We start from the raw sequence: 15,570 nt of genomic DNA, 5'->3' as shown, positions 1-15,570 counted from the left end.
GGATCCAGTACTCACACCTTCCAGCTTTCTTTAAAAGCATCCAGCACTCACACCTTCTAGCCTTCTATAAAAGGTTCCAGTACTCACACCTTCCAGCCTTCTTTAAAAGCATCCAGTACTCTGACCTTCCAGCCTTCTATAAAAGGATCCAATAATACTCGCACCTTCCAGCCTTCTTTAAAAGCATCCAGTGCTCACACCTTCCAGTCTTCTATAAAAGCATCCAGTACTCTGACCTTCCAGCCTTCTATAAAAGGATCCAATAATACTCGCACCTTCCAGCCTTCTATAAAAGGATCCAGTGCTCACACCTTCCAGTCTTCTTTGAAAGGTTTCAAGCCCTCACTCTTCCAGATTTTCGTTTGTTTCATAGGCAGGATATTGAAGGCTCTTCACTTCTCCTTCCGGTCTCGTAAATCTGTGTATCTATATTCTATTTCTGTCGCTGAATTCTAGCAGACCTTACTGCTGTATTACCGTAGATAATCAGTTCTGCATGATTGATCAGTTTCGGACACACACACTTGTTAGAAAGTGTCTGTATGTTGATTGGCAGCTGCTCTGCTGTGACTTCGTCTAACAGCTAAGCAAGGGAGGGAGTGCCACTGTATTCTTGGCTAGGAGGTTAATTCCCACTTGGCAAATCTCATCGTCAACCTACGTACAAATAAGAGGCCATTTTGCCTAATATTGTCTGCAGTTCACCTGTATATGGCAATAATAACGCGTAATGTTAACCGTAGAACTTGGCGTCGTGGCGTTATTCGGGTACGACGAGGCAATTAAAGGCTTTAGAGAGAAGTGATAGTATGGCAGGCTCAGGAAAAATAACTATTTTGTTTCTAGTTTTTCTTTCTAAATTTCCAGGTACTCTTTAGTGAAATCGTTTGGAGAAAAAAAATTGATATGCGAGCGATTATTTTTTTTTAATCTAAATGAAATAAGATGTAAAGCCAGTTGGCTAGATTTACTGATGAGGTGTTTTATAAAAGAGGAATTATTACGAAAATAGGACAAAGCTCTAATGCTCAGGGTTGAAACGTACACAAGACGAGAACAGAGGCTGGCTAACTAACTGCAAGCACACACACACACACACACACACACACACACACACACAATGGCCAGACAGGTGTTACAGTGTTCTAAGACAACAGAACCGAAACGGCAAGAGAAAAAGACTTTTTCTTTCTCGGTGAAAAAATGAAGACGATATTTCATTCCACGTTTGGGGGAAAATTAGCAAGGTAACGCATGCTGTTCATATATATATATATATATATATATATATATATATATATATATATATATATATATATATATATCCTAGCCTGAGCCAGGTGCCTATTTTATCGACCAACCCTCTGGGATGGATGAACATCTGGGTTGACTGTGGACCGACATTTGCCATTCGTAGTTTCTAATGTTTCTATACTAATGCAGTCCTGTTGGGGTTGTAACCCCAAGCACCCTTCTAAATGTCCTTGAAAATATGGAAGATTACAACCAAGCAGAACGTAAATTAGGATTGCAAGGGGATGGTGTGTATCGTAAGTGGATGTAATGTCTTCCTACCAGTAAGAACTGATAACAGGAGAATTGGTTTCGTATTAGTTACACATCAGGTTGCTGAAATGGACCTGTCCAGTCTCATTTCAACAAGCATTGTGTCAGTCGACTGACTCCATTCACCTGTTTTGAGGAGCTGTTCATACTGAATTTCATGCATTGAAAGTACTTTATGCTTGACGAACCAAAGGAGTTGAACTTGCGTATTTCATCGATGCAGAGGCATGGTTGTGAGTCAAATATATATATATATATATATATATATATATATATATATATATATATATATATATATATATATATATATATATATATTCCTCGTAAGAGTACGATGATGTAAATGATGCTTTGGTAATAACTTTCCTCTGTTACTAGCAAATGTTTTGATAGTCTTGACGGAAATGGGTGAAGGAGGAAATCTATTTTGAAATGTTTATAAAACGCTTCTTATGGAGTATGTATTCATAGTCAGTGATAACTTATATAAAAGAGTTCTATCCAAAAATGACTAAAATATGATGATTTTGACATTGTTCTAGTTTGCGTACGCGCCTTGCAAGTGTCATTTTATGTACACAAGTGTAAGTGCCACATCCCTGTTCATTCCAAGTCATCCCCATGTACACAAGTGGTAGTAGCACCACGTACATGTACATCCCCAGGTATAGAAGTGGCAATACCACGCACCACCTACGCCATCTTTTTCCCCTTTTATTATCTTTATCAGCCACTACACACGTTGCAGCGCACAGTGAAAACTTAATCTATGAACACTACCATGCTGGCAGTCAGGGCCAACAAGTGTAAGTTCAGTCATTGGGTTAGTCCATTCAACAGTTGATCTCATTCATTAAAGAGATCTGTTCAATAGGTTTCATTAACACATTGAATAAGATCATTGGTTTTGACAGAAGCTTAATAAAAGGCTACCTCATTATTCCCCTCACACTCTTACAGTCTTGTTAAGTCTTTTTTACAGCCTAACTCGTACATTTCAGTCATACGTTCCTCATAAAACAGGCTTCTTCATTGCCTCACTCACACAAGCTGTCTGACAGTTTCAGGTATTCTTTATCATCCTCATCCTCTCTCCTTATCTCATACTCCCTTCATCATCTTCTGTGGTACATTGATTAATGTCTTCATTGTAACTCCCAAGACTCAAATTAACCCAGAGCATTTGTGCTCTACGTGCATTATTCATGTCTTCATTTTAACCTAACCTTATTATCTGGACATCATTAGGGTCCTCGGTACTTTTAAATCTCCGATATCACATGAGAACCCATACTTCAGTGCACGTATGTCATTTGTTGTGTATTGTACCATATTCTCTATTGTTTCAGTAGTGTCTACATTTGAGATAAGTCAGTACTTCCACAACGTAACTGTATTTGAAATACAGTACCTAGATAATACAATATCGTTTTACATCAGTATCCTCAACTCGGTTATATAAATCTTTAATTCGTAGCACACATTTTTATCTACCAACCCCTCAGTTTTCCTGATCTGAAGGAGCCATACCTTTTTGTTACAAAGTCGCTCCTGCAAGGGGAAATGGGACCGGAAAAGGCGCACAAAAGAATTGCAGAAGGAAAGGAGGAAATTGGGGAGCGAAAAGCATGCAGGACAATGGTCTCCGGAGAAGGAGATGAGGTGTGGGGACGGTCGAATGAATCTGCTGAGAATGTAAAGAAAAGAGAACCACTGGAGTATTTGTGTTATATAGATCGCTTAGATGAATAGATAAAGTACATAGATGATATAGATTGACAAACAGATGTACAGACAAATACCTAGATAGATAGACAAATGATAGACAGAGATAGATGAATAGACGAAAAAATTTCGCCGGACACTTAAATGTAAAGAAAAGAGAACCACTGGAGTATTTGTGTTATATAGATCGCTTAGATAAAAAGATAAAGTAGATAGATATAGATTGACAGACAGATGTACAGACAAATACCTAGATAGACAAATGATAGACAGAGATAGATGAATAGACGAAAAAATTTCGCCGGATACTTAAATGTAAAGAAAAGAGAACCACTGGAGTATTTTTGTTATATAGATAACTTAGATGAATATATAGATGTAGATAGATATAGATTGACAGACAGATGTACAGACAGATACCTAGATAGATAGAGATAGATGAATAGACGAAAAAATTTCCCCTGATATCATTTCAAGTCTCCAGTTTATACACAAACCAGTTATTGAACTGAGAGAACAACATCATATTCTCAGTTCGTGGAAAGTGAAGGTGCAAAAGGAACACCGAAATGAAATCTTTGGCGACGCTTAAAAACATGGACAAAGAGCTAACCTGACAAGCACAGCAATTGTTCCACTTACCTTTTCGCTCACTATGGAATTCCCTGCTTATTTCAAAAACGTCCCAGAATTCCATTACGTTATGGGGCAGTGCAGCCTGAAATGAGGATATTTCAAATCGAGAAACTTAGAAATGCGTATACAAAGGAATACAAAGGAATTCAAATAGCATCAGACTATTGGGTCATTTCGATGCTTTTTTGTGATAATGGAAGAGATCAGAAACCCACAGATCACTGTGGTAAAAGTAAGAAGGTATGCATTGTTTTTGTATTGACTGCATTCACTGGTTTAAAAGCAGTTACCTAAGTCCTTGGTCCATCATTTCTAGAACTGAAGTGGAAGAGTTCGTCAGGCGTACACATACACACACTTCGATCTTCTCTTCCATCTCAAACTATCCCTTTTCCTGTCCCACCTCTTCTCCCTTTCCTCTATGAAGGTATGTGAAATTAGATTAAGGACACAATGATCTGCTTAGGTCATCACATTATTTTCCGAGAAACAGTTAGAGTGTCAGTATCCCATATACGTATAATATGTACTTAACGTAAGACTATACCATCGAATTGTACATCGTAATACGTTCATTTAAGAAGAGAAAATTCGCCCATTCTACCACAATAATTATGAACGAGAAATCCGGAGGTGACGAGAGAGGCTCATTAATAAAAGATTTGAATGATATTCACCATGGATAGCATTAATGCAGAAGTTGTAAACAATTCATCATTGTAATGAGTTGTAGCTAAAACATGAGTTAGTGGATCGACTTACTTTTGACATTTAATTTATGGTTGGCAAGATGTCTATGAATCCATAAAGGATATATATATATATATATATATATATATATATATATATATATATATATATATATATATATATATATATATATATATATATATATTATGGCTGGGTTACCCGGCGATGCACAAAGAAAATGGCTATCCTGAAAGAAATACATGAAAATGGCCTTTGTTGGTTTTCAAATGGCTTTCAAGGCCGACTGTTTTTTTTTTTTTTTTATTTTACCGCACCATAGAGGTGTGGTAAGCCTGAACCTTGAAAAGTGGCCTTTGTTGGCCTTTAATGCCATGATCTGATACACTTGGATACTACATTTGATCTCAAGGTACCTTCATCATTTCATTTAAGGCCAGGCTCTGGTACCAGTGACTCCTGCCTTTGATCTTGTGGTACCTCGACTGCTATTTGATCCTCATAGGTCGCCAATTTGCAACGAGTGCAGTAAACTAAGTGGTCTGTAAATGGCTTTAGGTGGCCTTTATTGGCCAATTAAGCTACGATCTGGTACTTCAGGTACTGTCTTTTATCCTGAGGTACTTTAATTAGAATTTGACGTGGCTGGTTTGCCTATTTTTAGTGAGCATAGTGAACTGAGTGTACTTGATAAGGTCGGGATGGTCTGAAAATGGCTATCATAGTCAACGTGGGGTAGCTAAAAACCTCGTTCAGATACTGATGAGCATACACCTAAGGTTTAGGGCCTCTAGGTGCCATATAAATCTGTAGTAAGTCTTAGCCTTGGATAACGGCCTTTGTCAGCCTTTAAAGCGGGGCCTGGTACCCTTGGATCATATCTTTGATCAAGAGGTACCGTCATTATAATCTAAGGTTGCTGAGGCTGAATGAAAGTACCTTTGTGTATAAGGCCTGTGTGGAATTTGATTGTCTTTTGTGGCCTCGGATGAACCCTTGAGGTAAACATACTGAAGTCAACAATCTGGCCCAGATTCATAAGTACCTATTAGATAAATCTGTGGCTTCCAAGAGCTACTATCCATAGTCCAGCTTTGAAAGAGGTACGCATAAGCACACAAACACTCGTACGCTTGAAAATTTGAAGACCAGGCATCTGGAGTTGATGGGATTGTACCTGAAATTTTTCAAGAAGATGAATATGTTGTTAATTTGTAAGTTAAGGTATTTGATTACATATGGTTTAATATGAGATGCCTGAGGATTGATTGAATATTTGCTTGGTCTCTTTGTCAAAAGGCAAGGGGTTAAAGTGAATTTTGACTTGATATATATGGGTTAAACTTGTTGTGGAGGTACATAAGTCTGGTTAGAAGCCGTAAAGAGAAATCAAGGACTAAAGATTGGTTGGGTAGGAAGGCAAGACTTACACGAAATGTCTGAGTGTACAGTGGATGTCTTGGAGAAGTGGGTGCAGTGGAAGGCGACATGTAAACGAAACGCGAATTTAGGAAGGAAAAGAGACCAGTAGGAGGCTTAAATGTGAGTCGGAGGCAGGACGAAAATGCAGGCTTAACATTGAAGGTTGTGTAAGTAAAGCGAGTCAGAGAGAGAGAGAGAGAGAGAGAGAGAGAGAGAGAGAGAGAACTGGACGAATTAAAGAATCTGTAAAGATACGAAGCTGGACAGTTGCTACAAACGTTTTTTTTTTTTTGTCTTTGAAGGAAGATAAAGTCCCAAAAAGATGACCGGTCCATTGAATATTTTTATTCTAAGAAAAAGAAATTGATAAGATACAGTATTAAATGCCATGTAACAAACAGGAAGACATTACTAAGTCTGGAGAACAAGGCTGGGTCCAGGGCCGAGTAGCTAAACGCACGGGAGACACTGATCTGGAAGGACAGCCATGCCAACAGGCCCGCTGAAGAAGAGCACAAATTGGATTGCTAGAATTAGCGAGATGAACCAAGAAGGTTGGGACTGTGGGAAACACGATCACAGGAACTAGGCTATGAAGGACTCTGGACGAAGTAGTTCTTACTGCTGTTGTATACAGCAATAATGAGTGGCTTATGAACAGTAGTTTAGAGACAAAGACGAAGTAGTTCTCACTGATGTTGTATACAGCAATAGTGAGTGGCTTATGAACAGTAGTTACAAGGTCTTTGATTTCGATTGCTGGTCGACTGGTAACCGCAGGCTGATTTTTCCTACACCAGCGTGTAATTTTCCAGTCGTTCAGTATGGAAATGCTGGTTTACAGGAAACCTTACATACACGTATTTCTTAAGATTCATATTTTCGTTTATATGTATTGATAAGCAGTACCGGCTCGTGACAGTGCATATTAGAGGGGTTGTAAACAACTCGTGACTAGAAAATTACATTTGATAGATTTTTATTTACCTAGGCTTGTACAGTATCTATAGATGGACAGTTGATCTTCTCAACGTAGGCCATTTCTTGGATATGAAATCCTTGCTATGTTGATCTAAAGTAAGGACATTGCCCACACCTTTCTTAATTAAATTCTCTATTATTTTCAGATATGGTAATTATTAGTGGACATCACTGTGGTTTGTCAAACAAAAGTTTTTGAAAAGTTTGAAAAAATACATCCTTGTGCTTCCACAGTCGTTATCGGTGTTTGTTGAAATTTTCTTAGTTTGCAGTTTCAGAGAATGTTTATTATATATAAACAGCTATCGTTCGTGACTTTCGGTGCGTCCTTGAGATTTTATGTGGCTTAATTTCATCTCTCGTGTCAGCTACACTAAGTTCAAAGTTTGTCTCTCTTAATCAGTGGGATAAGCCTCGTGTGATTGAGTGAACGTATAGCAATCATAATTTTTAGCATATGATGAAGAGTAATTTGCAATAATATATTTACTTGCTTCCATATGATTGATGAAAGTCTTTCAACTGCAGGAGAATCGCATCGTAATATACGTTTACAGTTTATTTATTTGCTTTGGAATTTCTTATATTTGTTGGGCTTATATATATATATATATATATATATATACATATATCTCATCTTTCTAATTGTGGAATTCAAAGCATTTAGAGAGACAGTGGTCTTGGTGGCTACACTAGTCATCTTCCGTTATCGACAAGGAGAAAATTGAGGTAACACAAGGTAAAGCTACAGTTACCCCGTAAAATTCTATGACGTCACAGTTCCTTACGTTTTCTCTGGTGATCATTTTTAGAAAATGGGATGTAGGTATTCGCAATTTTATATTGTGATGTCTAATTTGTAATGTATTCATTATGTCGAAAAATATCAGTACTTAGACATAATTTTGAAGCATTGACAAATGCTATAATGTGGTACAGTAGTACAAGAAGTTCAACGAAATATTCTCTGGCTGAGTCGTCAGAGAAATTACCAAAGCTGTGCCAAAGGAATGAGACACCGTGGCTCTCTACCCTGTACCTCAGACACCACGTTTGATTTGGTCATTGGCAGCGTGGCGCTCGCTCTGGGAGGATGTTCTGTGCGGGATAGAGGTGTAACGAGGTTCGTTAAGTGATGTCGATGTAAATTGACTGAATAGAAGAGAGAAGAGATGAGTAAAGGGTGGCATATAGACTATATGGTACATAGATAATCAGATGGAGAAGTTCTGAATAATAGTGGTTGGGCTACTGGTGCTGTTAGACTTTGGTCTGTCTGTTATAAGCTGTAGAACTCCCATAACGAAACGTGGTCAGTTTCCTGAGCTTTTCTGGTGAGATGGGTATTGGTAACCGTACAGCGTCGTTTGCGAAATTATATATCATCATTGAACGTCAAACGTTTGATTACGAGTTCTCGTATATTACTGCTAGTGAAATCAGACAAAATTATCCTTAAATAGCAACTGTGTTAACCTTCGCTTTATAAGCTAAATATGTTTGAATCCGTCAAGCATGATATTGTAATTGTTTATCATTTTGGGAATCATGTTAGTAAGGCGATGTAACCTCTTCTAAATCATTATTTCAAATTGTGATTAAAACCGAACATTTTATGCGTATTTAATTACCACATCAATCAAGCCCGGACCGGTGTGTTTTGGTCAAGTTATTTACTAGTGTGGATACCCAGCCTCTATGTTTAGCCAGTGAGAAGAAAAGAAACAACCCGCTCAACCAATAACAAAGCAATATTCGCAGACTCGACCAATCAGGCAACAGGAAGCATGTCAACAAACAAGCGGTTTCCGGCAGCGCCCCGCCCCTTATCTAATGTGACAGCATTTTTAGTGTGCATCTGCACTCTGTAGAAGCAAGATGCTATGTTACTTTTTTTTTGTAGAAATGTGATAACTAACTGATAGGCTATCCCAGCTTTTCCCATAAGCGTTAAAGGGAACTTATTGACTTTAGAATGTCTGTGATAGAACAGTATTCCAGCAGCATCTCTTTCTGCTATAGCAGATGCTATTTGTGAAAGTGATTAAATGTGCGTTTGGGTTATACTAATAAGGATTAAGGGCACGTTAGCCCACGATAGCGAGTCTACATTTTTTTGTGTGTGGATATTGTATTGATTTTATTGTCGCAACATTTTTCGACCTTCTGTTTTGCGGAATTGGAAAATATAGATAAATGTTGTGTTTACGGAATTACTCTCGACCATGTGACAACTCTCCAGCGGAAGAACCCGATCAACCACCCGAGATCGAGAATGGATTTACAGGCAGTGGCTGTGTGTCCGTCATTGCCGCAGTTGCGTCTGCTGGCCGCGAGTGTTGCCCAGGATCCTCACGTAGTGGCGAGTATTGTGTTGGTTTCTGTTACAGGCTCACGGTCCTGCTGGTACGTAGGCAGGATCTGGTCGAAAGGGGGTGGGTGGGTAGGTGTAGGACTATTAGCCAAAATTATTATGTAAAGTTTAAAACATATCGGTTTTGTAAGGACACACCGTTTGAGAGGACTTAACGCTTATTGAGTCATATACATGTTCGAAAAAAAAATAAATTCTCATGCAATTTTTTTTTTCAGCTTATGAGACCGATGACCATTTTGGGCTAAATTTACATTATTGGTTTGATAAAGATGCTCATCACAGTAGGGAAGTCGTCGTGTTCATTGAAACAGTAATATGCTTCAAAGTAATATGCTTTTGTAGATGTCACTGTTTTAAGAGGGATGCAGTGTTGAAGAAGATGGTGATTGCAGTAATGATGTTATCATGGTGTGTGAGTAGCTGGTAACCATTGCCCAAGCTAGGTCATCTTAGGGGATTTCTGATGTTTGACCACAACAAATGTTATGGCAGTGGTTATAATGTGGTCCCTTGTAATGAAGCGCATTTGTGTAAACTAATCTGGGTAAAAGTGGATGGGTCTGCTTTTTGTATAGTATATAATTGTTTTTATGTTGTCATTGGATAGGAGTTATGAAGGATGAGGTCGAAAGACGTCCCTCGATGTTAGACATCACTTCCTTAAATGATGTCGAACCTGGCCTTAGTGACTAGAAGTCTGTTGTCGTGTCTTACTGTTTCTAGAGTCTTGGGTGTACTGCAAAAGATTAAAGTACTGTATTACATCAAGGTACTGGTCCAGTTTTATGAATTCTCGCGGGCACTGAAATCACCGGGAACAGAATTCATCGAGTGAGAAAGCGGTGTCGTGGGGGGGGGGGGGGATAGGCTGGCTGGCTAGCACACTTAATTTCTGTAGTAATTTAGATACACTGACGACATGCATTCAACCATTATTTTGCTGAATAGCAGCAGTAATCACGGAGCAGTGCAGGAACAAAATCATCAGTTTTAGTGGTTAGAAAACTGCATCTGGTCGGGAGTGGGCGGTCATTGGCAAGATGATAGTCTTTCTTTGCAGGAATGTTTTGGTAGAATTCTGGTTAAGAATATATTTTGGTCATTTTCATCACTAACAAATCTTAAAATGTTTATTGATGGTGTTGGTTGTATTAATCTTCCAGGGCGTGTATATCTAAGGTCTGGCGAACAGCTGTTAGCAGGTTAGTAATGGAGAGTATCGGGTTTCACATTTGACGCCTATGACGAGAGGTTTATTGTCCACATTTAGGTGATGAGCGTATGGTTGCTTGGGGGTGGGTTAGGATTGGAGTTCACACCAAGGAAGGATTCTCACAAAGCAACAGCTACCCTGGTGATTCAGCTGTTGAAAGGAGTTAATCAGCTTCAGGGACGAATACGAGGAACTGATAACCCACGTAGGTATCCTAGCTGCTACGAGACCTTGTCAGTTACAGCCATGCTGAATGAAGAAGGGAATTATTAGATGTAGGTAGAAATCGGTCCCTTATCACGTAGGTTATGGACAAGCCCACGGCATCCCCTCTGCACCTCAAGGAAAAAATTCCAGAACGGTTTGGGGAAGCGACTGTAGACTGTGGGAGCAGTACGCTCGCAGGAAATGAGATGTATAGAGTGTCGGTGAGTGGATGACGTATGAGGCACGCCGGGCGAGGGGGGCATGACTGGAGGCGGGGTGAGGTAGGGGAAATGAGTGACTTGTCAGGCGGGTCGAAGCGTCTAGGTTTGGCCAACGCAGGAGACTTGCGATCCTTCCCTTGTTGAATGCCAGACGTAGGTCACGATTCATTAGCTCTAGGGTTTTGCAGGTGTAGTTCAGGTGGAGACGAAGCTACGGCGCACTTCATCAGACGACCAACAGGGCTGCCAGACGTATGACAGAAGGTTGTTTAGCTCCCACTGATACTTTTCTGTATGCCTTAATGATGGGCGATATCAGACATATTGGTCCTCCATTTAAACCACATTTATAGAAGGATAATAAAAGAGTGCCACAAACTAAGACATTGGTGATTAACTCGTTTTTATAAAGGTAATTCAAATGTTTAGTGAACCCAGGCTTGTTTGAATGATTAGACGTAGCCATAGAGATTAAAGTACCCATCTATTCTGTAGCACTACTATTATGCATGCTTTGTTCTACAAGAAACGAAACTCAAAGGTGTATCCCTCCCACCTTCCCCTAGTTGTCAGAGAAATTACCTTAGTCACAAAAGAGAAATGAGACAGTGAAGCTCCAAATCTGCTTCGAGTTAGCTCATGAACGGGTTTGTTGTGGTTCGTATCCGAGGCACAGAAGGTCATTGCTTTTCTCGCGCTCATTCGAGAAGGTTGAGGTTGATTAAGTGGGAGGAGGTTCGTCGCGTAACGTCGCTGCAAATGGACTCTATACAAGAGACAAGAGGTGAGTCGAGTGTGACATAGAGACTGCATATCGTGGATAGATAATGAAAAGACAGAGAATGAGATATTAAGACTGTTTCACCACTAGAAAGTTTCCTGATATGTGGCCTTGTGGTTAGACTTGCTGCGTGCGTTGCCACTTGTCGAGAAAGGTGTAAAGAATTGATTGCATAATGAGACGTGAGCAATATGTAGGGATGTAAAGGACTATTGTAGATAGGTTCATGTGGGAATATCCATGAGGTTATGGAAAACTGGCGTCATTCCCATAAAGCGCAAGCAACCAATACCTAGTTTAAGTTTGCTGAAGGTGGAGGGGTTCTCCTCGGCTTGTACCTTCTGGTCCATTTTTTATGGTTATCTTCCGAAGAAAATCCGATGAATATTTAATGTGGATGATCTTTTACGATAAAAGAAATATTGATTCCTTCAAGACTTGATAAGATTCTCTTATGTCAAAAGAATACGAAGCTTCGAGGATCAGGACCTTGTGTGAAGAAATTAACTCTGAAGATTTTTCCAGTTTTAAAACGCAAGTCGGTGCTGAATGGTTGAAGTAGCAGTGTGGTTGGACAACTGGTCGTTCGTTAGATGAGGCCTTGAGCTAGGAACCGGTTACGCTGCTTCGGGCAACCGTAATTTTGTGAAGAATTATGACTCTTCCTTTGTGTGTATTGTTATTTCCGCTGCTTTACCGTTCTTTTGATGGTGTAGGAATCCAATCAAGCAGCAGCATTTAATTAGTGCGTCAGGAGGAGTTCACTACATTTCGATTTTCTACGTCGAGATCATCTTAGGAAAATGTCTGGTTGAAAGATGGATGGATGATGACAAAAGGAATTCTTCGAGGAAGAGTTCAGAAGGGAACGAAAAATGGAAAATCATTTAGAAGGTAGACGGCCAGAGTTTGACTGAGCTTGCTTAAAAAGTGCTTATATTATGTGCAGAGCATATTTTCTTTACAAAACGATGTGCACATTTTATGATCTATTACTGCAATATTAATGCAGTTATTTGGAGGAGGATGTGCATAAAAAGAGCTTTGTTGTACATGTTTGTTACTGCGATGAAGACCGACTTTGCATTGATATACCGGTGGTAAATTTTTGAGGTCTGGAATTGGTAGATTAAATGGATTAGGTTAGGAAAGTTTCTTGTAAGATTTTATTGGGTTTGTTTATCCCAGTGAGATTACTGAAGACTGTTCCAGGAGCCATAATGGAGCGACTCTGTCGAGGTGCATTTTGGTTCATAAATCCGCACAACTGAATCTATGCAGTTTAAGTTCCGTTCTTGTACTTTCCGCCTTGGATTGAATGTATAGGTTTATTTTCAAGTTCATATAGTTAAAGCCAAGTACAGTGTTTATGACTGTAGGGACATATTTTGAATAAACCGAGTCATGGGGTTTTTAATTATAATATTTTGAATTCGGTACAAATTTACGTAACTTTTCACCAACCAGTTTTCCTGATTTTTACCTTTAAGAAAAAAACAATTTTACCGTGACTGCAAACTTTCTAATTAACTAGAATGGCATATTCTTAATTATGAACCAATGTAATCTCAGTCTTCTTCAGAGATTCTGATGTTTTCTTCAAGGTAATTTAATTTTAGGGGTCGAAAGTGTCCAACCGTCTGAATATTGGGCATTTTACGATTTTATAAAGATCAATAACTTTATACATATGTAGATAAGATAGGAGTTATAAGTGCCCTACTGTCAGAACATATAAGCAGTAAACATTATGGTCAGTATGACGGAACACCTGACCATGTAATGTATTTTTTATTACAGGAGCGGCTGTCCCTGGTCTTGGATACCCCCGAGTGGATCTGACCTTGAGTGACGGCTAATGCTTCACACTCCTGTACGACAAGGTAAGCTTAAAAAAAGAAAAGATACCTCACGTATCAGTAACAGATGTCATAATATGGAATTAATTGTGCTTGATATGCTCTGTTTTTACGTTGTACTCATGTATCAAGTGACAGATGTCATAATTTGTAATTAATTTGCATGCTATACTCGATTTTTACGTCATGAAGATTCCATTTATTTTTTTTTTTCATAATTCCTCCTTCACTTTACAGGTAGGTGAAACTCTACGACTCCTCAGGGGATATAGGACAACGCGACTGCAAGGTAAGTTGATTCAGTGTTTTCATGTTCGTGGTGTGAGGCCTCGTACTCGCGAAGCTGACTAACAGTACAGTGTTCATGTCCCTGAACCTGGCCGATGCAGGATGGGTCCCCAGCTGAAGATAAAGTTTGTAAGTAAGTAGTTGGAGAGGATCAGGGGGCACTGCTTGTTACGGATGATGTGAAGGGTAGCTGATGATTTGACGGTAAATCGTTATCTGGGATACAACCGGCAGAGGTGAGCGTTCCTCCCGGCATAGTTTCTTGTTCGCAGTGGGGAATCGATAGCAAAGATAACGCAATTAGGTTAGTTTTTTTACTAACACGTGTTTCGACAATTGAGTCATTAGCAGAATATATGACAGCGAGGCTGCATGCTGTTCATACACATCTTGCTAATCTAGAAACGGGACGGAGCTGAGTTGGGGTCCTCAAGATTGGTTTTTCTGCTGTTGTCCTCACTTCTGTAACGCATTATGTAAAGCAAGTTCCTTTAGATGTCTTCTTCCAGGGTCAACACAGAGAGGCAAGCCGTCACTGCCCTGAAAGGTTACCCTGTGTCCGAGTCGCTGTGCCAGTGGCGTTCATCTCCGTTGAAGACGAAGGTCCCAGACTTGACGCATAAGGAGACGAGGTCCGTGTAGACGTCGTTGTGCTCGTGGGAAGTCCTCACTCGTGTCATCCATCACCCAACCAACCGCTGCTGCAGCTCCCTCCACCGGTATGTTGGTGAAGAGTGATTCCACGTCGAAGCTGGCCATTTCCCTTCTTGATGTTGGCATTCTCCAACCTTCTTATCAGCATCGGGTGCCAGTGGTTGATCCCATGGCACTTATAAGTGCGGTAAGGTGTGTGGTGCTGATAACTGAGATCGTATTGGTCTTAGTGGTGTTCTTGATCTATGAGTCTTTTGGAAACCCCTCACAAACGTGAGGCGAGGGGCTTCTTCCTTTTTTTCTGTCTTCTTCATATTCCTCTCTTTTCTTGCGTGAATTTCTTGGCCTCTTCTTTCGCGAGTCCTAGTTTCATGCTTGAGTATCGTCAGGTCGCCCAGTCTTCTTGTATACTTCCTTGGCTATGATGACTATTCTTCCTCATTTAGTCTGGGTGATAACGCTATTCATTTTATCCTTTCACAGTAACTTCAGTGCACTGAGAAAGGGTAAGGACTTCGATTATTCGCCAACGCCTTGTAACTTGCTGTCACTCGGTTTAAATTCTCTGCCTGTGTCGTTGTTTCTCAAGTCGTGGTTCTTTGTATGTACTCTGTAAGGTCCTTTTAATGCCCTTGTCGTTCCCGAGCCCCAGAAATAATGCCTACAGGTCCTCATCATCGAAGTAGCTAGTCGAAAGTTGTTAAGATCTCGTCTTCTTGCTGCCTTCCATACTCGGATGTACAAGCATGCACAGATCCTTCAATTTATGTCCCGTTTTCTCCCAATGTCGGGCATTTTCAGCTCCCATCACTAAATGATTACGAAGATGGACGGTGCGAAGGTTGTTTTATATTTTGTAGCCGTGGTTGTTGCACCCCTATCACAGATGCGCCCTCCCGCTCTCTGTGAAAGTCTTCTCTTGGTGCTGTTGT

The 15,570-nt window shown here is 39.9% G+C and overlaps 1 long non-coding RNA gene across 1 annotated transcript in view; it reads left to right on the top strand.

Moving 5' to 3' along the window:
* The first annotated feature begins 13,629 nt into the window (after window positions 1-13,629).
* Window positions 13,630-15,570, top strand: part of LOC139753992 (uncharacterized) — a 461,426-nt gene continuing 459,485 nt past the window's right edge. The window contains exon 1 of the long non-coding RNA XR_011713798.1: window positions 13,630-13,720. This is a non-coding gene — a long non-coding RNA (uncharacterized lncRNA). The remainder of the gene's footprint in view (window positions 13,721-15,570) is intronic.

Source organism: Panulirus ornatus, chromosome 16 (genome assembly GCF_036320965.1).
Source record: "Panulirus ornatus isolate Po-2019 chromosome 16, ASM3632096v1, whole genome shotgun sequence".
Taxonomy (NCBI): domain Eukaryota; kingdom Metazoa; phylum Arthropoda; class Malacostraca; order Decapoda; family Palinuridae; genus Panulirus; species Panulirus ornatus.
The sequence above is the reverse complement of the archived record's forward strand: the minus strand, read 5'-3'. Positions and strand labels throughout refer to the sequence as shown.